Source organism: Pleurodeles waltl, chromosome 11, assembly GCF_031143425.1.
Source record: "Pleurodeles waltl isolate 20211129_DDA chromosome 11, aPleWal1.hap1.20221129, whole genome shotgun sequence".
Classification (NCBI taxonomy): domain Eukaryota; kingdom Metazoa; phylum Chordata; class Amphibia; order Caudata; family Salamandridae; genus Pleurodeles; species Pleurodeles waltl.
Window position 1 is genome coordinate 257,075,311 of NC_090450.1, and position 25,281 is coordinate 257,100,591.

Here is a 25,281-nt window from a genome sequence, read left to right on the forward strand (position 1 = left end):
CCCCCTAAACCATCATCACACAAGTTCCCACACAGGAATGCTAGCACTGGGGTACACAGTCACCCACCCATTGCACACCGTTACACACACAGATGTAATAAACATCCTTTTATACCCCTGCAGGACCCCTACCCAACGTCACCGGACAGGAGGGTCCACAGATGTCCACACCACCAACAGAAGAGGCCCACAGTGATGACAGCACCTCTGTCCAACTGGATCTAGATGACCAGCCCGGACCATCGTGGACCTCTGGACAGTCGGTTCCCCTCACACAGGCACAGGCCACCACAGACCTTCCCCCCTCTGGAAACACCAACACAGCACCCGCCCAGCGGGCCCATACCGCCGTCCCCAGGACACGTCAATCAGCTGTGTGTCCAGCACTACAGGGAACCCAGGATAACCTACCACCCCAACAACAACAGGGACCTGGGGGCAGTGGTAGTGGGCACACGGTCCAGGGGACGGAGGCCCAGGAACACAGGGGAACTGGGAGGGCTGCTGTGCGACAGGGGGCGGACAGGCGAAGGGAACCCACTATCCACGAGGCCCTCTCCTCCATCATGGGAGCCTACCACCACTCCCAGGAGACGATGGCAACGGTACTGGCCAAGTTTCAGGAGACCCAGCGCATGCAGGAGGAACAGTATATGGGCTTCAGGGAGGAACTCAGAACCATCAGCTCCACCCTGGGCACCATCGTAGGGGTGCTGAAGGAAGTACTCAACACCAGGAGGGACACTGTGGCACTACAAGGGGCCCCTGACACTAGTATGGATGATGAACTGCCCACCACCTCCGCCGGCGCTAGTGGACAGGACGCCCCGCCACAGGACCACCACACCAGCACCCCACCCCCTGCAGAGGGAGAACCACCCCGCAAACGGTCCCTGAGATCCAGGACAAAGACAGAGCACGATGCCAAGACCCCCGTCAAGAAATGAGACCACCCTGATTGTCATCCTACTGTCCAACTTTGTCACCCTGTCCATAATTAAACTGCCCCAGCTCTACTTCCTATGCCCATATTGGCAATGCACCTGTGAGACTAATAGACTGGACTCTGCCATGGACATTCCTGCACCATCTCCCCTCACCATTTCACTACCCCCTCCAATATTGAGCATTTAAATAAACATACCTAAAGCACAAAATGATCTGGAGTCTGTCTGTAATTTCGAAATAGTGTATTAGCAATTACAGTGACAAAATGGTTTTTAAATAGTAATGTCAACATACCTATTTCACACAGCTCTAGTCCATGAGGAATCTAAGCAGATGTCACACAGTGCGACCCACATCTGTGAAATCGTAAGGGAAAGTGACAACTCAGTGACCATACACTGGGTGAAAATGACAGACAGGAGAGAGGTAGTAGTGTCAAAGTCTCACTGGAATTATTGCAGGATCACTGAGTCCCTGTTCTGCATGTCTTCTTCCTCTGCTTCCTCCTCATCATTGTCCACAGGCTCCACAGCTGCAACAACACCGCCATCTGGACCATCCTCCTGCAGAAAAGGCAACTGGCATCGCAAAGCCAAGTTGTGAAGCATACAGCAGGCCACGATGATCTGGCGCACCTTCTTTGGAGAGTAGAATAGGGATCCACCTGTCATATGGAGGCACCTGAACCTGGCCTTCAGGAGGCCGAAGGTCCGCTTGATCACCCTCCTAGTTCACCCATGGGCCTCATTGTAGCGTTCCTCTACCCTTGTCCTGGGATTCCTCACTGGGGTCAGTAGCCATGACAGATTGGGGTAACCAGAGTCACCTGCAAATGGCGAGGGCCAACTGTTAGACACACACTAACCTGGAGGGATAACCCCAGACCCAGACAACCATTCCTACTGACTTGCTTCCAGGTGCTCACCTAATAGCCACACACAGTGCCTCTGGAGTTGACCCATCACATAAGGGATGCTGCTATTCCGCAGGATGTAGGCGTCATGCACTGAGCCAGGGAACATGGCACTCACATGGGAGATGTACTGGTCTGCCAAACATACCATCTGTACATCCATAGAATGATAACTCTTCCGGTTTCTGTACACCTGTTCACTCCTGTGGGGGGGGACCAAAGCCACATGGGTCCCATCAATGGCACCTATGATGTTGGGGATATGTCCCAGGGCATAGAAATCACCTTTCACTGTAGGCAAATCCTCCACCTGAAGGAAAACGATGGAGCTTCGCATGTGTTTCAGTAGGGCAGACAACACTCTGGACAATACGTTGGAAAACATAGGCTGGGACATCCCTGATGCCATGGCCTCAGTTGTTTGAAATGACCCATTTGCAAGGAAATGGAGCACTGACAGCACCTGCACTTGAGGGTGGATTCCTGTGGGATTGCGGATTGCTGACATCAGGTCTGGCTCCAACTAGGTACACAGTTCCTGGATTGTGGCACAGTCAAGCATGTAGGTGATTATCAAATGTCTTTCCTCCATTGTCGACAGTTCCACCAACGGTCGGTACACCGGAGGATGCCGCCATCTCCTCACATGTCCCAGCTGACGGTGCCTATGAAGGACAACAGCGAGCACAGAGTCAAACAACTCAGAGGTACGTACCCACAGTTTACCCAGAACACCAATCATACACAAAAGGTGGCCTGTATGTGTGTTGAGTCTAGGCCTAGGTATGTGTGACGCAGTTGAAAATGAAGCCATGTGGGCCCCTGAAATGGCGGCTGCCTGACCTCTAAAGTGGGACAATAGGATGTGAGGTAACTGCGCTGGCGTTGTACACCGTCGCGGTAGGCGGTCGAAGACCGCAGCGCAATGCTGCATTGGTTAACCTTGGACCCTATGGGTCCCAGGAGCCAATGACGATGTACGCCGGCGGTGACGGTACGCACCGCCGCGGACGTGACCGCCATTTTCTATCTGTTCAATCCCTCGATACCTGATCTTCTACAGGAGAGGACCTACACCGCAAGTGCTGCTGTGACCTCGGTCTGGAAGAGACAATGGCTCATGCGTCTGGGGAAAGGGCCCCTACCTTCACATCGGAGGAGTTGGAGAAGCTTGTGGATGGGGTCCTCCCCCAGTACACACTACTCTACGGTCCTCCAGACAAACAGGTAAGTACACAGGGAGCATGTTGTATGGGCTATGCCTGTGTGGAGAGTGCTGGATGTAAGAAGGAAGGGGGCAGAGTGCTGCGTGCATGAAAGAAGGTGAATGCATGTGCCACATGGCAAGGGTAGGGATGGGGGCCAATCACTTTGGCGGTGCAGCTGGTAATGACTTCTCTTCTTCCCCTGTACATTTCATGTAGGTCAGCGCCCACCAGAAGAAAGATATTTGGCGTGCCATCGCCAAGGACGTCCGGACCCTGGAGGTCTACCACAGACGGAGCACCCACTGCCCTAAAAGATGGGAGGACATTATCCGCTGGAGCAAGAAGGCGACGGAGGCTCAGTGGGGATGGCCTCCCAACGTGGGAGGGGTGTCCATCGCACCATGACCCCCCTGATGTTCAGGATCCTGGCGGTGGCCTACACGGATTTGGATGGGCGCTTGAGGGCATCACAGCAGATACAAGGGGGTGAGTACACTCTCATTCTGCTGACTTTGCGCGCAGTGGAGTTGTCTGGGTGGGGGAAGAGGGCTTTGGGTTTCCTAGGCCAGGGCGAGTTCCGTAGGCAAGGCCCCTCCGTAAGGCAGGCCATGTGGCACCCCAGCCCACGTCTGTAGAGTGCCAAGTACACCTAGTCATGCCCCTGTGTCATCTATGTGTGCAGATGTCGTCCATAGCCTTGTAGGCCATTTCCCAGGAATTGAAAGGTGGAGCCCAAGAACGCGGCGTAGTGCAGGGGGCTTCTGTGTCTGTCGTGTCCGCCAACGGTAGCGGTAATCCATGCACTCAACATGTCTTTCTTCTGTCGCCCCCCCCTTTTTGTGGTCTCCCTGTTCTTGTGTGCATTAGCATCATCAGGGGGAGGAGCAGTGGCACCGGAGCACGAGGGAGCTGCATCCCACATGGCCCTGGAGGGCGACACTACGGAGTCTGAATTCACCAGTGGGACGGAAGGGGAGGGGAGCTCCATGGCAGGCACAGGAGCTGACACCAGCGACACGGACTTGTCCTCTAATGGGAGCTCCCTTGTGGTGGCGGCAACATCTGTGCCCCCCGCATCTACAGATAGAGCCGCCACCCCCCCTACCATCACCACCCTCCCAGCAGCCCCTCAGCCTTCGCCCTGTGCCCGCTCACCCAGGAAGGTGGGCATCACCTTCGCCCCAGGCACCTCAGGCCCTGCCCCAGTCACCCCTGCTGCCCTCAGTGAGGAGGCCATTGACCTCCTCAGGTCCCTCACTGTTGGGCAGTCTACCATTTTGAATGCCATCCAGGGTGTAGAAAGGCAGTTGCAACAAACTAATGCATTCCTGGAGGGCATTCATTCTGGTCAGGCGGCCCTTCACCGAGCTTTTCAAACTCTGGCCTCAGCACTGATGGCAGTCATTGTCCCCGTCTCTAGCCTCCCCCCTCTAACTTCCTCCACCCAGACCCAATCCCCTGTACCTCTGCCTATCCCAAGCACACCATCAGACCAGCCTGCACACACCTCAACACCCAAGGGAAGCTCAGGCAAACATAAGCACCACACATCCCACAGGCACTCACGCAAGCAAAACACACATGCAGACACACCAACATCCACTGCATCCACTGTGTCCCCCTCCGCGTCGTCTCCCTCCTCCCTCCCAGTCTCGTCTACACTCACACCTGCATGCACTACCTCTACAGCCACTACGTCCCTCCCCAGCACACCCACCAGCACACCCCGCTCACGTGCAGTCACCACCCCCACTACCATTCACACGACACCTGTGTCCTCTCCCAGTGTGTCTGTGACGCCCCCTCCCAAGATACACAAACGCAGGCACACACCCACCCAACAGCCATCCACCTCACGACAGCCTCCAGCACATGCACCTTCACCCAAAGTCACCAAACGAACACCTCCTACTTCCACCACCTCTTCCTCCACTCCCAAACCCCCTCCAGCTAACCGTCCCAGTGTGTCCAAAAAACATTTCCTGTCCAGCCTTGACCTTTTTCCCACACCTCCCCCACCCCGTCCATCTCATAGGTCCCGAAGTAGCACCTCAGCCAAAACATCTCTGGCACCAATGGTGCCTGTAGTCACCGGTATGTGGAGTGCACCGGCCACCAGTACAGCCAGTGTGGCACGGAGCCAAAGCACAGACAGTCCCCCACCTGTGAAGCATCAGAAGTTGGCCAGTGCCTGGCGGGAGAGGGGGAAGACTTCAGCCACCAAAGCCGCTCCCAGGGGTCCCGGTGGGAGTGTGGAGTCAGCTGTGACACCTTCCAAGGTGGGGAAGGGCCACAAGAAACCCGGTAAGTCTGGGAAGAGCTGCACGGCGGAGAAGACCGCCATCATCCCCGCTGGCCAGGAGGCCACCGCCAACCCCAGCCCAGCTGCCCAGGAGGCCACCGCCAGCCCCAGCCCAGCTGCCCAGGAGGCCACTGCCAGCCCCAGCCCAGCTGCCCAGGAGGCCACCACTAGCCCCAGCCCAGCTGCCCAGGAGGGCACCGCCAGCCCCAGCCCAGCTGCCCAGGAGGCCAACGCCAGCCCCAGCCCAGCTGCCCAGGAGGCCACCGCCAGCCCCAGCCCAGCTGCCCAGGAGGCCACCACAAGCACCAGCCCTGCTGGGCCATGAAGGACCACCAGCAAAAGCCCTGCTGGGCCATGAAGGACCACCAGCAAAAGCCCTGCTTGGCCAAGAAGGACCGCCAGCAAAAGCCCTGCTAGGCCAAGAAGGACCGCCAGCAAAAGCCCTGCTGGGCCATGAAGGACCGCCAGCAAAAGCCCTGCCGGCCAATGAAGGACCGCCAGCAAAAGCCCTGCTGGGCCATGAAGGACCGCCAGCACAAGCCCCGCTGGGCCATGAAGGACCGCCAACTGAAGCACCGCTGAACAGGTCACCGCCAACTGAAGCACCGCTGAACAGGGCACTGCCAACTCAAGCACCGCTGAACAGGGCACTGCCAACTCAAGCACCGCTGAACAGGGCACCGCCAACTCAAGCACCGCTGAACAGGGCACCGCCAACTCAAGCACCGCTGGCCCATGAGCGGCAGGGGCACTGATGCAACTGGGTCCGTCACAGGGTGAGTGATGCACTCTGGGGACCAGTCCCCCTCCAGAACCAGTGGAGAGATCCATCCACTACCTCTGTCCTTCACAGGATGAAGCACTCTGGGCACCAGTCCCCCTCCAGAACCAGTGGAGACATCCATCCACTACCTCTGTCCTTCACAGGATGAAGCACTCTGGGCACCAGTCCCCTCCAGAACCAGTGGAGATTGTTATCCACTTGAGAGACTGTGGCTTTGCACTCCCCAGGATTGAACAGTGGGCAACCCACCCACTGTAGAGACTTGAAAGACTGTGGCTTTGCACTCCCCAGGATGGAACAGTGGGCAAGCCACCCACTGTAGAGACTTAAGAGACTGTGGCTTTGCACTCCCCAGGATGGAACAGGGGGCAACCCACCCACTGTACAGACTTGAGAGACTGTGGCTTTGCACTCCCCGGGATGGAACAGTGGGCAAGCCACCCACTGTATAGACTTGAGAGACTGTGGCTTTGCACTCCCCAGGATTGAACAGTGGGCAAACCACCCACTGTAGAGACTTGAGAGACTGTGGCTTTGCACTCCCCAGGATTGCACAGTGGGCAACCAACTCACTGTAGAGACTTGAGAGACTGTGGCTTTGCACTCCCCAGGATGGAACAGTGGGCATGTGGCCCCCTCGTGGATTTGGCGCTGTGCACTCAAGCGGCTGAGGTGCCCCCCCTTTCCCTCCTCCTGAGGTGCCTGTTTTCTTGGTATCTGATGCCCCTGCAGTGTTCTCTCCGTCATGGTCGGGGATCTTGTGTGGGCCTCGCCCATACCGTGTGGTCCCAGTGTTCCACGGACTTTCTTTGTGCAATACCTGGACTACTATGCCTGGTATTTATTTTGTACATGGTGTAGATACATATGTTTCTGCCTACTTGTTTGTAATATATTATGATAGTTACACTCATTTTCTTTGGTCTTTGCATTCTTCCGGGGGGGGTTGGGGGGTTGTAACTGTGATGTATTGATATGCATTTGTGTGTGTTGTAGTGGGTGAGGGTGGGGGTGGGGGTGTTGCGTGTGGGTGTCCCTGTTTTTTCCCTCCCCCTCCCCCCTCCCCTGTGTCGTAGGTGCAGTACTCACCGTGGTCTTCGCCGCCGGCGTTCGTGCTCCTGGTAGAGGAGCAGGAAGACTATCGCAGGTAGGATTTGGAGTTCCGGTTCCATGGTGCCCTTGTTCCTCGTGGAGTGTGTAGAGGTGAGCGTTTTCCCTTCGAAATTCCTGTTTCCGCCGTGTTTTTATCCGCGGTGAATCCGCCCCGGAAAGGTGGCGGATTGGCCTGTCATAATAGTGTGGGCGGTACATTGTCTCCCGCCTGTCTGTTGGCGGTGACCGCCGCGCTGTTTGTTTGTACCGCCGTGGCGGTCTGAGTGTTAAAGTGGCTGTCTTTGTTGGCGGTTTCCGTCACGTTCGTAATTGCATTTTTTTTTACCGCCGGCCTGTTGGCGGTCTTACCGCCGCTTTAACACCGGCCGCCAGGGTTGTAATGACCACCTATGTCTTCTTTTTTTAGAAAGTCTTGCACAACAGGTTGATGCAGTGTGCCAAACACAGGACCCTGTAACAGCCACCGTCTGCCATGGCATTGACTATGTTACTGCTATTCTCTGTGGCAATAAATCCAATTCGGAGACCTCTAGGTCGTAGCCATTCAGACACCCTGCTATTAAATTCATCCAAGATGTTTGCAACTGTATGTGATTTTTCCATGGCTACTGTTGCATGCCGCCGAACGCTCTTGAAAATTTCTTCAGGGACAAGACCTGTAGATAATGTTTGCTTTACCCCCGCAAAAGAGATCCAGTGTGCAGTGATGCACATGTAATCAGTAGCCTAAAAACTAGTCAACATGTCTGTCATCAAGTGGATAGTGTGGACAACACTTTGCTGTAAAACATGTCCAACGAATTGCATCAGATCCTGATGCAGAGCTGGAACTTCAACTCTGGCAAAATAGGTCCAACTTGGAACATTCCATTTCAGGCAGATGGGTGCCACAAACCACTCCTTTCACAAAAGGAAAACAGAGGATGTCCAGTACTAACATTTTTGCCAGTTTTCCTTTGCACAAACATGCCACTGGGTGATTGTGGTCATAGTGCTCATCCGGCCTAAACATGCCCTACTTGTAGCTTAGATTTTCTTCTTTTGTGGGGCCACCAGTGCAAGTGAATTTTGAGATGTTGGTGGAGGTAGACTCAACATGCGTCATTGTGCAGTCACCGTATACCGTTGTGTGTCCATCTGACTAGGAGTCTTCCTGTGCCATTGCAAGGTCACTGAGGCTGGTAATTCTCGCACACTGCTGCGGAAGAGCTGCTTTGCGTGAGGATGTCACCCTCTTCTTCCTCACCGTCAATTATGATCTGATCAGTTGTAGCTGATGTTTCCCGGCTCTCATCCCCTTCACCACGGAAAACGCGTTCAGTTATTTTTTTAGGTGCCCCTCCCACTGGATTGTGTGATGTTTTTTATATGGGTTGTCTGGCCTCCGGTACCATAATGTGAACCAAGCTTACCTCGACAAACACTTGTGTGGCAAATGGAGCATATCTCAATGTTCCCCACCTGTTTGGTAATTGTAAAAAAGTACCAAACTGGGGAGGAGTACTTTCTTATTGGTCCACTGCCAATGCCTGAAGAAGACCTGGAGGTAAGTGGGTGTGTCAATTGCCTCTCTGCATTGCATATTTGTACAAAGATCTACTGAGGTGCAGGTTGGCGCAGGTCTCTGCTGGGGCCTTACAAATATGGGAGTTGGTAGTGCTGCCTGTGCCACATCCCTCAGAGCAGGTTGGTTAGTAATGTCGGACTCCTCTGTGCCAACTTCCGCAAAGACTGGCTCATCGTCATCATCATCACCCCCTTCCATGATTCTAAAGCTTTCTTGAACTTTTCTTTTCCCTTGCCTTTGCTGGCGTCTCCTGGACTCTGCAGGGGTCCACTCCATGTCCTTATCATCGGCATCAGAAGTGGTGCTTGAGAAGAAGGTGGAGTAGTTCCTTTCCTTTTTCTTGCTGGAGATCTGGCAGCCAATGATTCTCAAAGAAGAGGTTCTTGCTCAGCAGGAAGCTCAACCTCCTGTTGTGCTCCAACTGCGGGAAAATCTACTATTGCTGACTGAGACGCTGTCCACTTTGCTCTGTTTCCTGAAACGTTTGGGTACTACTTTGCGAAAGGGATAAATCCAATTCAAAGTCACTGATCATCGACGTTGCATAATTGCAGTGGATGCCTCTCTGACAGAGATGGTCTTGGGCTTAGGTTGGGGTGATGCTGTTGATGTTGGAGTGCTGCTCCTCGATTCTTCCCTGGAGGCCGGTGTGAGAGGCACACATCTCTCAAAAAAGGTTGCAATTGACACATCAGTGGTGGAAAGCTGCTTCTTCTCACGGACCAATTTTTTGGGAGCAACTTTCTTTGGGGCCATCAGAAGCTTTAAGTTGTCAATGGCACTAAGATGCACAAGTGGAAGAGTTTGGAGGACTAAAGTAACTGTACAGGCCTTCTCTTTGTCAGTATTGTGGGTGATGTGATGTCTCTTCTCTTGTGAACCTAAAAGCAACCAATCAAGAAAAACATGTAGTTAGTGAAACATGGCATTGTAGCAGGTTGAAATAGTACAGACACATGCAATCTTAGGCCCATATTTATGCTTTTTGACGCACAACTGCGCCAACGCAGTTGTGCGTCAAAAAATTTACCGCCGGCTAACGCCATTCCAACGCGCCATGCGGGCGCCTTATTTATGGAATGACGTTAGCCGGCGCTGCGGACTGGTGTGCGTCAAAAAGAATTACTCACACCAGGCAGCGCCGGCGTATGGGAAAATGGGGGTTGTGCGTCAAAAAATGGGGCAGGTCAGGTCTGAGGCAAAATTCAGGCCTCAAACCGGATTTGCGCCATTTTTTTTTACGCCCAACCTCCATTGACATGACTCCTGTCTTAGCAAAGACAGGAGTCATGCTCCCTTGCCCAATGGCCATGCCCAGGGGACTTATGTCCCCTGGGCATGGTCATTGGGCATAGTGGCATGTAGGGGGGCCCAAATCAGGCCCCCCTATGCCACAAAAAAAATCTGAAAAAATACTTACCCGAACTTACCTTTCCTTCCCTGGGATGGGTCCCTCCATCCTTGGGTGTCCTCCTGGGGTGGGCAAGGGTGCCAGGGGGTGTCCCTGGGGGCAGGGGAGGGCACCTCTGGGCTCCTTCTGAGCCCACAGGTCCCTTAACGCCTGCCCTGACCCAGGCGCTAAAAAACATCACCCATCAGGCTGTGCGTCGTTTTTTAAGGCCCACCCCCTCCTGTGCGTCAAAATGACGTCAGAGTATAAATATGGGGCACCGGCCTTAAAGTCATTTTTTGGAAGGGAACGCCTACCTTGCATATAATTAACGCAAGGCTGGTTCCTCCTTCCAAAAAATGACGCACAGGGTGATATTTTGACGCCCGCGGGGTCGGACGTCAAAGTATAAATATGGGGCAGGGTTCGGCGCAAACAGAGTATAAATATGCCCCTTAGTGCAGATGTTATCTATGTAATAAATACCAATCTAATCAAACATTGTAAAGTTAAACCTCACAACCACACCGTAAACATTTGTTTCAAGTCAGGCAGCACACCATGCAGATTTAGCTCTTTGCTTTATCTCCATCTGTTTTAACGGAGTCAACTGTGGTAGTCAAAGAGAGGTGCATGGGTAAATGGAATAATCCTTTTAAAACCTATGGTGGCAAGGTGGTCCAGGGGAAATGGAATAATCATAAATGAATTATGCTGCTGATTTGTCTGCAGTGTGCCACAGCCATGGTGTCCAGGAGGAAAATGAATTATTATGCACCTAAAGAAACCAATTGATGTAGTGCAGCTGTGCTCCTTTGGTGGATGGATGGATGGTTGCATGGATGGATGGGTGGATGAATGGATTTGGATGGCTGGATCAAGGCAAAATGCAAAATTGAGTAAAATGAAATAAAGAATGTAAAAAATTATAATTAAAATAAAGAAATAAAAAATGAATTTTAAAATTATAACACAAATTTCAAAAATTTAAAATTAAAACAACAAAAAACTAAAATAAAAAAATAAAATAAAAAATGAAAATATAAAATTAAATAATTGTTTTTAATAAAAACAAAAATAGAAAATAAAAGTAAATAAATAAAATCGAAAATAAAAATTAAAAATTAAAATATAAACCTAAAATAAACAAATGATCAATAATAACTATGTTTACATGTAAGCCTATGGCAAAGACACACTGGCTGGATGCACAAAATGGCTGACAGCTACTTGGTAATACAACAAAAAGGACAAGGAGGCATAGCAAACAAAGAACACATGCAAGCCTATGGCAAAGGGACACTGGCTGGATGAAAATATACGGCTGCCAGCCACATTGTCAATTAACAACAACAAGGAGCAAGGAGGCATGGAGGCATGGGAACAAAGAAGAACCCATGCAAGCCTATGGCAAATAAACACTGGCTGGAATGCACAAAATGTCTGCCAGCCAAATGGTAAAACAACAAGGAGCAAGGAGGTATGGCAAACACCACATGGAAGCCAATGTCAAAGGGACACTGGCTGGTTGGACAAAATGGCCACCAGCCGCATGGTCAAACAACAACAACAAGGAGCAAGTAGTCATGGGGAACACAGAAAGGACTCATGCAAGCCTATGGCAAAGGAACACTGGCTGAATGCACAAAATGGCTGCCAGTCGCATGGTCAAACAACAACAATGAGCAAGGAGGCATGGCAAACAAGGAACACATGCAAGCCTATGTCAAAGAGATACTGGCTGGATAGGATAGAATAGGATAGACAAAATAGAAAAAATAGCTGCCAGCTACATGGTCAAACAACAATAAGGGACTAAGAGGCATGGGGAACAAAGGAAGAAAACATGCAAGCCTATGGCAAAGGAGGCTACATGCAAAGGAGGCTACATGCATAAAATGACCACCACATGGTCAAACAATAACAACAACAACAAGGATCATGGAGAACAAAGAAGAACACAGGCAGGTCTATGGGAAAGCCACACTGGTTGAATGCAGAAAATGGCACAAGTCACATGGTCAAACAACAATTGTGAACAAAAAATGCATGCAAGCCTATATACATAGACTACACAAAAAAGACACCTGGTGGACGATGACAAACACACCCACCCACACACACACACACAGACACACATAGGCCATAAGGAGGCATGGAGGTAACTCTGAAGAAAATACTAACATTAATTTAGCAATGCAAAACACGAACATTAACAGAGCTATAACACTTTCACAACATTACGCACATCCTCCTATGCCATGTGTGTTGCAAAAAAACTGAAATGAAAATAATAGCCAATGTTTTTTAATTGAATCCAATGCCATCCATGTCCTAAATTAAATATAAAAAACATATACCACTGAAATATTTATTTCATGAACTGATGACTACTACTGGTTAGATGGACCTATGGAAATCTAAACCACATAGTAAAATAATATTGCAGATTTTACAAACATGTAGAAAAGGGCAGGTACTACTGAGCTGTGCAACAATTTTCCTCTACAAAAGATGAAAAATCAATGAAATGCAAAATAAATAGCTAGGACCATACTTAAACTCCAGGCCACCCACCAATATAAACTTTTAACAATCAAATTAAAGTACAAAAAAACATTGGTGCATGCCCATGCAAGCAAACAACACACTTTTTCAATAGTTTTGGAACTTACTTGTGTGATTTCACAAAAATAAAGTCCGGGAGACAAAGAGAGTGAGCCGTCCACCTCAAAATCCAGGTGTAAAGGGACTAGGACATGGACAAAGCTCTGGAAAGAGCCTGCTGGACAAGAACAGGAAGTTGAAGTCCCTGGGGAACTTCCTTCCTGTTTAAAAATAATTTAAGAGTCCATTAGAGAAGAAACTCCACTCAAAAACCACTTTTTGACTAGTTTTAGATGTATCTCGAGTAGGTGCATTTGCACTCGGAAGCAGGACTATTGGGGCCGCTGTTGCAACGGGAAGCAGCACGATGAAATGCAAAGTCTCACGGACGCGGCTTGAAACAATGCGAGCGAATGTAAAGTTGCACACGATCTAGCTTGAGGCCCTGGAGTATTGAGCGAGAGAGTACTATTTCAGTATTCACATATTATGCACAGTATTTATGATTCATGTCATTTTGTTCTGCCTTCATATATAATATACATTATATTTTGTACGAGTGAAGTTTCTTTTGTGGTGTATTTATTGTGTCACTGGTGTGAATGTGCTGCGCAAATACTTTACACTCTTCCTCTGATGAAAACACTGTCTGCTCTGTGCCAAACTACCAGAGGATCAGCTCTAGTTATCCATGGTGTGCAACTTACTTGCCCTGACACTATGGTGGGTTCTGCCTGGCTTAGGTGCATACCCTAGTCAACCAGAAACCCTATTTCTAACAGCAGTGAGGATAAGACTTGAGTTTGTGTGATACCACGGTGACTCCGTGCTGCACTACAAACTCTGCACTTCAGACCATTTTGTTTTTCTCCTAGTCTCTCATTGATCATTTTTACTCTTTACTCCTGCTTCAGTTTCTTGCACTTGGGACTTTTCTTATTTATATCAGTGTTTTTACCTTACCAAAATGGAATCTGCCTTTAACCTCAACGACCTGTTGAGTTACACTTGTGGGATTTAAAGGGGTTCTGTAGGGTGAGGGGCCTAGCTGTGAGTTGGGAATTCACTAAGCGGGACCTTCGGAGACCTGACTTGATTTAGAAAAGGCACACTGGGGAGCAACTGCGAAAGAGGACCAGGAGAGTGGTGGGTTGGAGGAGGTCCCCGAAAATGGTGATGACTCGGAGTGGGAGGGTTCCCAATGCACACCCCAAAAGGGTAGTGACCCTGAGGAGCTTGATGAGGAGGGAAAAATGACTGGGAATGGACAGCCATAGAGAGTGAGAACCGCATAGCTAGGGGGACTTTGCTGGGTCTAGTGCCAGTAGCAGTGTCACCTCTCACAGCCTGTCCCGTTAGGAGCTCGAGTATAGACATGCTGAGAGGGACCTAAGGTTGCAGCTAGCATAGTTTGCTGTAGAGGAGAGAAGGCTGGAGGCTGAAAAGGCCTTAGCTCAGTAGAGGATGGGAGAGGCTGAAAGGGCCTTCACCAGGGAAAAGCATGCTTTTGATGAAAGGAAATTGACCCATCAGGATAGTTTTAGAGTACTGGACTCACCAGTGCTGTAGGTGGAGTACAGTGGTGGCCATAATTGTGAATCTAGTTTGAGAGGGCTCTAACAGTGCACAGGATCCCTGAGGAGGATTGGGGAACTGGCCTGGAGAGTTATATTTTTGGTGATGGGACGGATGCTCTACTGGCCCTAGAAGGGAGTGACAGGCAGACGTACATCCCCATGTAGGAAGCACTGATTACACAGGCGGTCATTATGAACATGGCGGTAAAGACCGCCGTGGTGGCGGTGAACAGAATCCCGCCGGTGGCGGCATTTGGAAACCTGCCATACAATGAACAAAAAACGCAACCCGCCAAACATTCCGGCACCACCACTCCCCGCCAGGACCCTGTAGGTGGGAATCCCGGCCCACCCCACCCCACCACCGGGGGGAATCCACAACCCACCCTCCAAATAATGATGCACAAATCACCTCAGCGGACAGTGGAGGCCGGACGACCATTGGCGGCTGCAACCGCCACGGGCGGCAAGTGGGCCCAACAGCAACCAGTGCACACATTGGCTAGGCTTAGCACTCACACACCTGACACACATCCGGAACACCATAAAACACCCCCAGACACACTCCACAATCCCTTGCAAGGAAACCTTGACTAGAAGACGGAGAGCACCAGAGCCAGACAGAGAACACCAGCAGACAGGACACGCATAGCGACCCACACAGGAGCACCCAAACCCCGTACCCATTCCCGACGCCATCCACCACCCTCACCATGTCCCCTCCAAAAAATACACGCTTCACCGAAAGGGAGCTAAGGACCATGGTGGACGAGATCCTAAAAGTGGAGCCACAAATATTCGGCTCCGAGGTGCAGCACACACCCATCGCCCGGAAAATTGAGCTGTGGCAGACCATTGTCAACAGGATGAATGCAGTGGGACACCATCCACGCACCAGGGAAGACATCCGCAGGAGATGGAACAACCTTGGGGAGAAGGTCGGGCCATGACATCTAGGCACCCCATCGCAGGGCAGAAGACTAGGGGAGGACCGCCACCCACACCACCTGACTACACAGACTGGTAGGAGAAGGTACTCGCCATCCTACACCCAGAGGGACTCACTGGACTCACTGAAGGAATGGACTCAGGTAAGTCGTCTACATCTACCCCATATACACCATACCTGCAATGCATGTACCTCCCCACCATACCCACACCCACCTAGACCCACATCCCACCCAACCATTACCCACCAGATCCACCACCCTGCATCCCCCACAACTCACTACCAGGCCCACATCACTCCCGCTGTGCACAGCCACCCACCCCTGCACCTACCCACAATGGAATAATAACCCCCACCACAATGTAACCCCACCACTGCCACTAAATGCAATGCCCAACTCACAAAGGCACCCTGGAAGGCCACTGAAAGGCACACCAGCACAAAATAGCACAGTTCTGTACACCTCAAACCCTCAGGCTTATGTAACATACATTTCTATGTCCCCCAGCAGGCACCGCCACCCATGCAACCCTAATGGAGGGGACAAGGAGTGCCACAGGACTCCAGGGAGACATAGGCACATCACAGTACAATGCTGAAAGATACCTGGACACTGATGAGCAGGCAGGCCCCTCACACGGCCTTGGATGCTCACCAAGCAGCAGCCCCACCCAGGAAAACACTGTCACCCCTCAAACCCAGTCAAGAACAGCAGGCCAGGGGAGGCATACCCACACCAGTGGACCCAGGGCACAAACAGGTGTGACACAGCAACAGAGGCCACAGTCTCCCACCCCCATCATGCAGGAAGACGAGGGCCCCAGTACTAGTGGCACATCAAGACCTGCGCAGGGGACACAGGCACAGGGGGCCAGGGCAAGGTCAAGTGTCCCAGTGGGTCAGGGGGCAGGGCACCGGATAAATGCAGCAGCCCAGTACATCATTGCAGAGGTATTGGGGGCATACCAACATACCCAAGACAGCTTGGCACAGATTGTAACCACCCTGGAGCAAAGTCAGAAGATGCAGCTGGAACAACACCAACAGGCCGTGGAGCAGTGGAAAGAACACAATGTCACAATGGCCACCATCGCTGGAGCACTGCTGCAGTTGGTCAACAAACCCTCATACACCCACACCGGACAAGAGGCCCCCACAACAGCCCTGGATAACCAGCAAAAGATGACTCAAGCAGCAGAAACTGAACAGGAAATACCCTCCCAGGAATCACAAGGCTCAACCTTGCCACCCCAAGAAGCTCCACAGCAGGCGCCCAAACGGAGTCTCAGGCCAAGATATGGCACTGGAAACCCAGCAAAGAACAAACTCCCCTCCAACAATTGACATTGCTGCTACTGCTAAGCAACCATCCCACCCATTCACCAACTGCACTTAGCTGAGGGCTAAATAAAGTAGTAAACTACAAATAGGACCCACCTATGACAACAAACAGGGCTGCCACCAAGTCGGTTTTGAGGACACCCAACCATTAAGAATTCCATCACTGTACAAAGCACATTCCACTGTATTCCACCAATAAACAACTTATCTCACCTGTAACACTGTCCCCTGTCTTCAATGTTGAATAAAGTGGAGTAAGGATACAACAGGCAGGGATCAACTTTATTGTCAAATTGTGCATGGTGGTGGTAAAGTGTATTTCAATATAGTCAAGAAGGAAAAGCATTTATTAGCTGTCTGTACCATGCTGAAGAGGTCCATGTCTCGCATATCATGACCAATTCCCCTTAGATGACATGGCACACTCACAGTATCATTCACTAACCACATAGACAGACTGTAGTCCCACACAGTTATTGGAAGTAGAGTTGTATCAGTTGGTTTCTGTAATGTACATCTTCCCCTTCCTCATCATCACCATCAGTCTCCTCACCTCTCTGAGGTAACTGATCAGGACCTATGGCACCATCCACCTCCAAAAGGGGGATTGAATGTCTCACTGCCACATTGTGCAGCATGCAGCAGGCCACCACTATTCTACACACCTTATCAGGGCCATAGGCCAGGGAACCCCCAGAGATATGTAGGCACCGGAATCTAGCCTTCAGTTGACCTATAGTACGCTCTATCACCCTCCTAGTACATTGGATGTTCATAGAGTGAAAGTTCTTCCTGTTTCTGTACACCTGTTCACTCACTCTTGGGGGGATGATGGGAATGTGGGTTCCATCGATGGCACCAATAACATGGGGAATGTTTGCAAAGGCATAGAAGTCAGACTTGATGGCAGGGAGGTCAGCACTTTGGGGGAATCGCACATAGGATTGCAGATGCAGTACTAATGCATTCAGAAATCTGGTCAGTACCTGGCTGAACATTGGCTGTGAGAAACCAGCACCCATGCCCACTGTCACTTGAAAAGAGCCAGTGGCCAGGAAATGGAGTGTGGGAGTACTTGCACCTCAGTTGGAATGGTATGCTGATTTCCTGGAGTCAGTGCAAGATCCAGTAATGCACATAGGTCCTGAATAGTTGCACGTCTGAGTCTGTAGGTGATTATAATCTGACGCTACATCATGGTCCCCATATCCACAAGTGGTCTATACACTGATGGTGCCCTTCCTCGCCACAAGGGTCGGTACCTGTGAGGGCTAAGAAAAAGGAGTCATGTGCACACGTACACTGGCATGTTTGCTGAAAACATTCACTGCATTCTTCATAGTAGTGTCTGTACAAAAACTGCAACCTGACAGATGTACATTTACATCACTACAAGGTAACGTAGTAAATCATGTGTGATTTTTTTACTCTATGGATGGAGCCATAGGCGCTTCATATGGCTAGTAGGCCCAGCATTGTGACTAAAAAGATTTTCAAGATGCTTAGGTGATGGCAAAATGTCTGCCCAATGTAGTTCTGCCCTTTCGCTGTGGTACTGACCTAAGACTGCTAGTGGTTGACGTCACAGTGTACGGCGGTGTTGACCGTTGTTCGCACCCTCATTGGATAACATGGATGCCAATGGGGAATCCTGGCGTATCATGATCGCCGCCGGCGGTGACGGTGCATACCGCCGTGGAACGTACGCGCGTTCGTCATCGTTTGATCACTTGACTCCCTGATCCTGTGCAGACAAGTACTCCACTCTGTGTACTGCTGTGGCCTGCCTCTGGCTATGGATGTTCCACGTGGTACAGGGGAAGGATGGAGTGGATTGCTCAGATGTGTGTCCCTGTGAGCCAGGATGGTGCATGGTGCATGGAATGCTGCGAGCCTCTGTCCAGCCTATCTGGGAGTACTGTCTGTCCTATGTCTGACAATCTGCCAGCTGTTGCCATCATGCAGGGGCCTGACCTCTGTGTTTCATTTCTATGTCTCCCTACTAGGTCAGTGCCCACCAGAAGAGGGCACATTGGCATGCCATCGCCAGGAGGTATGGACCCTGGGGGTCTACAACCGGTGGAGCACCCACTGTCGTAAGAGGTGCGGAAGTCCTCCCAATGTGGAAGGGGTGCCCGTTGGGCACTGACCCCCCTCATGCGAAGGATCCTGGCGGTGGCGTACCCAGACCTGGATGGGCGCTTGAAGGCTGCACAGCAGTCACAAGGGGGTGAGCACTCACAGCCCATACTTCAGCCTGGAGGGATGAGTGTGTGTGCGATACGGCTCATGGGGCTCGGATCAGGGTTTTTGACTGGTGTACAGCTACTGCCTGCTCCCCAAAGGGTGTAGGGGTGTCCCTGTCAGGTTTCACCTACCTCAGCTCAAATACAATTTCAGGATATGGGTGTGGGTCAGTATGCTGCTCAGTAGTCAGGCCCATGGTCATGGGCCTAGTGCACGGTGCTGCCTGTTGTGTGTGTCTGCTGGGTAGGTGTATGTCTGGCCATTGTGTATCGGCATTCAGCTATTTACAAGTGTATTTCCTGTTTTGGCCCCCATCCCTGTTCTCTTGTGTTTGTCTGGTACAGCATCAACATCAGGCGAGGGAGCTGAGGCACCGGCAAGTGGGGAGGCAGCGGCCCACGGTTCCTCCGAGGCAGAGACAACAGACGCCCAGGGGACCAGTGGGTGGGAGGGCGAGGGGACTTCCACGGGGGAGGCTACTACCACAGGGGGTAGTGACTCTGAAACTTCCTCCGACAGGGGTACTCCAGCGGTGGCGGACCCTAGTGGACAAACCACGACCGTGAGATCTTCCGCCACGCCCATACCATCAGAGCCCTCACTTCTGCTCCCCACTGAGTTGCCCGTGCCCGCCCACCCCAGAAGGTGGGCGTCTCCTTCGCCCCAGGCACCTCCTCCCCTGCCCCAGTCAGCCCTGCTGCCCTCACAGAGGAGGCTAATGACCTCCTGAGAACCATCTCTGTAGGGCAGACAACCATTGTCAATGCCATCCAGGGGCTAGCATCAGAGGGGCAGCAGACAAATGCCTATCTGGATGTCATTCACGGTGCCATGTCTGGCCTACAGAGATCTTTTCAGGCTCTGGCCTCCTCTTTGACGGCAGCCAGTTTCCCTGGCCATTCCGTCCCCCCACAACCTCCTCTACCCCTTCCAGCACCCCACTCCCTTCACCCGTCCAAGGCACACATTCAGACACGCAGTCAGGTACGTCAACACAGAAGAAAGACACTTCTAGACACAAGCACCACACATCCCACCACAAGCATTCACACAGCCAACAGACCTGCACACACAACAACGTCCAATTCCCCCAGTGTGCCCGCCTCTTCCACCTCCCTGTCTGTCTCCTCTACATGCACACCCTCATGCACTGCACCTTCACTCACTGTTACTGCTCCTCTACCTGCACTCACCACAATAGCAGACAGCCATACATGCACCCCATACACCACACCTGCACTCACCACCTCCACTGTAGTTGACACATGCAGCACACTCACCCGACTTGCAGACATCCACACAACATACATCCACACTAGCTGTCTGTCTTCTCCCACTGTGTCCATCCCCCCACCTCCCAAAACACTCAAACGCAGCAAGACACCCACCCATCAGACATCCACCACACCACAGCATACTGAGCAATCACCGGCACCCACTACACGCACACCTACAGCCCATACATCAACTCCCTCTGCCTCCACTCCCACGCCCTCATCCACGTCCACCCCAATTGCTCCCCAAAAACGTTTCCTCTCCCGTGCAGACCTGTTCGAATCCACTGGCCCACCCCATCGTGTCCAGAAACATGCCCACCTCCTTGCCCTTTCCGCACCTTCCACATCGCAGCCCACCCCGGTCCAGCCTTCCCATTCCCGTGCCCCTTCTCCAGTGAAGAAGAAGGCCCGCTTGGAGCCTAAGGCATCCAGCTCCACCTGAGCCAAAAAGCCCCCACCCCCTTCAAAGGAGAAGCCCACCCCCTCCTACTGCCTCCCGCAAGTCTAAGTCTCACCACCGTCGTAAATCCCCAACCCCACCCCGCCCCCATTCCGTGAGGTGCCTGGATCCCCCTATGGTGCCCCGTTTTGTGGAGTACTCAGCACTTGTGGGAGTCAAGTGTGGCCAGTTGTGGCCAAGGACAATTGAATCTTGTTGGACTGGCCATTGGCCCTGTGTGCTTCATCTAGCTCACTGATCGAGTTAATAAAGTTTCGGTGTGGCCTGTGTTTGGGCTACACGCAGTTCCACCCTGGTGTTTGTTTAAATGATTTATGTGTATGGGGCTATTGTACGTCCTATGGCCATGTTGAAGTGGCCTCCGGTCAGGTACGTCTCGCTTGGTGTGGGGTGTCTGACTAGTGCTGCTGGGAATGGATGGGAGGGCTTTGCGGGGTGGATGTAGTGGGTGGGTATGTAAGTTTGCCCTTTCCTCCCTTTGTTCCGTAGGTTGCGGTACTTACCGTCGTCGTCTTCGTCGGCGGTCTTGATCGTGTAGATATATGGCAAGGAGCAAGGCTGGCATGATCTGCAGCTCTCTGTCTATGGCTGCCGCTGCACGTTTTCTGGTACTACAGTGAGTGTTTCCTTCTAATTGTTTCATTTCCGCCTGGCTTTGTGTGGCAGTGGTTCCCGCCCCGGAACTGACGGCGGAATGGTGGTTCATAATTTGATGGGCGGGTTGGGCCTTTCCGACAGCCTGTGGGCGGACTCTGCTGTCGTCAGCGGGACTCCTTTCCTGGCGGTGGGTGGTACGCGGGGTGCAAGAGTTTCCTTTGGTTCATTATTTGGCGGTCCGGACCGCTCCTCTGTTGGCGGTTTCTAACGCCGGCGGGTGGAACGGACCGCCATATTCATAATGAGGGCCAAAGTATGGATTCACCTATGAACAGTATAGGTTGAAGTTCTGGGGCAGTAGGAAACTGTCTCGCCAGTCTTGGTAGGGGTATGTGGAATATTCTTGCAAAGCACTAGGTGGATAGCTGAAGGCTAGCGCAGTTAACAGTTTTGAAGGGCAGTACAATCTGATTGTCAGAGAGCACATTGTTGTTGTTTTCCAGGGCTCTGCCAACACCAGTTGGGGTGTAAGATCTCTGACCGCTGGGATCTTGCAAAGGAGACAGACCTCTGGGTGAGTACCAGGGTGTCTGGAAATGTACTTGGGATTAATCCTGAAGGGAGTGGCTCAGGTTCCCCCCTACTGAGGGCAAGGGATGTTCAGAGTAGCCCAAACAGACCACCTTGTAGTGGGGTGCGTAAAGGGTCCCATGTCCCTTCTCAGAGGAGGAGGAGAGGTGGGGGTGAGAGACATCCAGGGGTGCCTCATAACCAGCCTCAGAGCCTGGAGGGTACCCTGAGGGGCCCCACGAAGGGAGTTTAGTTTGTACTGGGAGACCATCCACTGAAGGGGACCCCATAGTGTCAGGAAACTTGGGGGGGGGTGATTCAAGTGTCCAACCCGTGCGGGTGTCTGGCAGTACCACTCCGCAAAGAAGGATGCAGAAGACCAGATTGAGGGGCAAGGGGAGGGAGGACTCGCCTATAACCCCTGTGCAGACCAAGGGTACAGGCCCTGGGTTGGAGGACCAGGTTCAGGCCATCACCTCTGACCTGGAGGAAGGCCAGCTGCCACGTTTGTCCCCACCATTTTGTCTTCTGGGGGTACTACTGCTTGTGTGGAACTCTAGAAGGAGGCTCAGGGGGAGGAAGGGCTCACCCTGACCCCAGTTCAACCTAAAGGTGAAGACCTTGGGTTGGGAGACCAGTTGCAGAGTAACCCCAGAAGGAGGGGCAGGGGAGGAAAGCCTTGCCCCTGGATCCTGTCCAGTCTGAGGGTACAGACCCTAGGCTTGAGTTGGAGAAAGGATATGATGCACCTGAGCCTACAGTGAGAAGCCTCAGAGGACAGAGAACCCTGAATGGCCTGGGGCCTGGCTCTTGACACTGTCAGTGGCTTCTGTTAGTTGGTATGGACAGTATTTTCCTTGGGTTGGGGTCAGAAGTCAGACCCAAGGGGTGGCATGGGCCACATCACTTTGATGGCCATGGCAGTACTGCCTGTGTACTGGGATACATCTGTGGGCAGATTAAAGCTAGGATCTTCACTGATGGGATCCACAAATGAGGAGAAGTATTCCTCATGGGTTAGCTTAGTGGGTAATGAGAATATAGACAGAGGGATCCAACTTGGTTGGTCCATGCCCCTGCATTAGCAGCCCTTGGCTTACATCTGTTTGGCATATTTAATTTACCTGTAAGTCCCTTGTAAAGTGGTATGTCAGATACCCAGGGCTTGTAAATGACGTGCTACTAGTGGGCCTGCAGCGCTGATTGCCCTACCCTTTCAAGCCATTCTCAGGCCTGCCACTGCAGTGCCTGTGTGCACAGTTTACTGCCATCTTAACCTGGCATTTCAAACTACTTGTCAAGGCCTAAACTCCCTTTTTATTACACCTAAGCCAACCCAAAGGTAGGCCCCAAGCAAACCTATGGGCAGGGTGCTGTGTAGGTAAAAGATTAGAAGTGTATCTTTAGGTTTTGCGTGTCGTAGTAGTAACAAACAGTCTATTTCTTTTTTCACTACTGTGACGTTTGTTCTTCTCAACGGTTAGCATTGGGAATTCCCTTATATATTTTTAATTGACAATGTCTGAGCTGAAAGGAGTAGTGTTGCCATGTTTGGTACGTTTGGAATTCAAGTGAGAAATCCTGCTTATTGGTGCAGCTGGATTTTACATTAATACTTTAGGAATACCACTTTTAGAAAGTGGGCCTTTCCTGTGCTTCTAACTCTATGTGCTTTGCAACCTGTCTCCAATTCATGTTTGGGTGTGGTTGACAGCTACACTTTTTGCATTCTTTCCAGAGAGCCATCAAACAGATAGGGGCTGAGTTCATCTGCATGTTGATAGCTTTGCTGGGCTGGACGAGAGGGAGAGTATGGCACACTTTAATTTGTATAGGCTGTGTCTTGCCCTCACACTGAGGGCTGATATACCCCCTACTGATGTCTAGAGCCAGTGCAGGGTTGAAAGGGTGTTTGTTGTACACTTGAAAGGGTTCCTTTGAAGTCCCCCTGAAACAAAGACATTTTGGAGCATAAGTACAGGGACTCTGACCCTACATTTTTACACACTGTGTAGGACTTGTAACTAGACGCTGCTGGCTCTTAAATTTGGACATTGTCAGAGTACTGCTGTGCTGCCAGGAGAACTGCCATTTGGACTATTTGCTTGCTGTGTTGGCCTGCTGCCTACTGGGCTGCAGGAGGGACTACTACTTTGCATCCTGTCTTATGTGCTGGCCTGCTGCCTGCCTATTTCCTCTGTGTATCCCGGTTTCCAGCAACAGAATGGCTTGCCCCCTTCCCTATTCTGGCCATCCTAGGCCTTTTTTTAGTTAGTACTTCTTCATTGCTTTTATCGCGTGGTAATCGCTTCACTGCAAAATCTGTCTAGAAGCAGCTGAAGCAGCACATGGTGAGCACTATGTCCTTGCCTCTCACAGTATCCTACAAGCGAGAGTCTTCCCTATGATTTTGCATTCACTGAAGGAGCAGGGCCCGGGTTCCCTGCACCCCCTTGCTGTCCACTAGTTGAGACTAAGTAGGGACACGATCTGAGAAGGAATCTCCGGATCAGTGCTTCCCTGCTCAGACACCGTCGTGGGACAGGGCATTATGGTGGATTAAATAGCACTTTATGCTGCATCAGGAAGAGACTCCATTGGCTGGATGTCATCTTGCTAGAAGAGGGGTTGCCATGGAAAGGCTAGCTCCACCCCCAGTGTTGCTGCAAGAGGCCACCACACTCCCTGAGGGGAGACCTTAGCAAGTTCTCGGCTTCTCCTTCCTGCTGGGAGGAAAACTTCAAGGGACACTGGTCCCAACACAAAGGTACTGTGGCTGCTGTTATTGTTGATTACTGTGGACTTCCTGTTAATGGTTGAAAGGTTTGTCGCAACAGGTATGCATTTTTTGTTTTTTTTAAAGTCTTTGTATTATTGAAACCAAGGGCACTGCTGGGTGATTTTACACAGTTATGCAACGTATTCATGGGCAGCTGTTGCACTGGATTCTGAGGTTTGTGTACCCCTTTCTCCTTGAGGACGCAGAAAGGGGGCATTTACTTACGGTGGTAAAAGTGGGGTGAGACCTCAACGGAGACCTCTGCTTCAATGATACATGGAATTCACTAATAGTACTGTATCACACATAATAGGCGTGCAGGAGGTTCTACTGCCTATGTTTCATGCCTATTACACTCATTTCATTTAGCCTCAGAAACCTACCATTACCCTGCTAATAGGACTGCAGGGGTTCCTGTACCTATGTGGATTTCTTTTTTCTGATGGGCTTATGGTGATATTTTGTGATTTATGTACTAAAGTGATGTTTGGTGATTTGTGTGTTTTATCTCTAACCTAACTGCTGCATTTCATATACTGATGTCATAATGAGCGTCATTTTGATTCTTGCATAGACAGGCTTACAAGTACTATTTCAGTATTTGCATAAAATGCATTTATGATCCATCTTGTTTTGGCCTGCATTTATACAT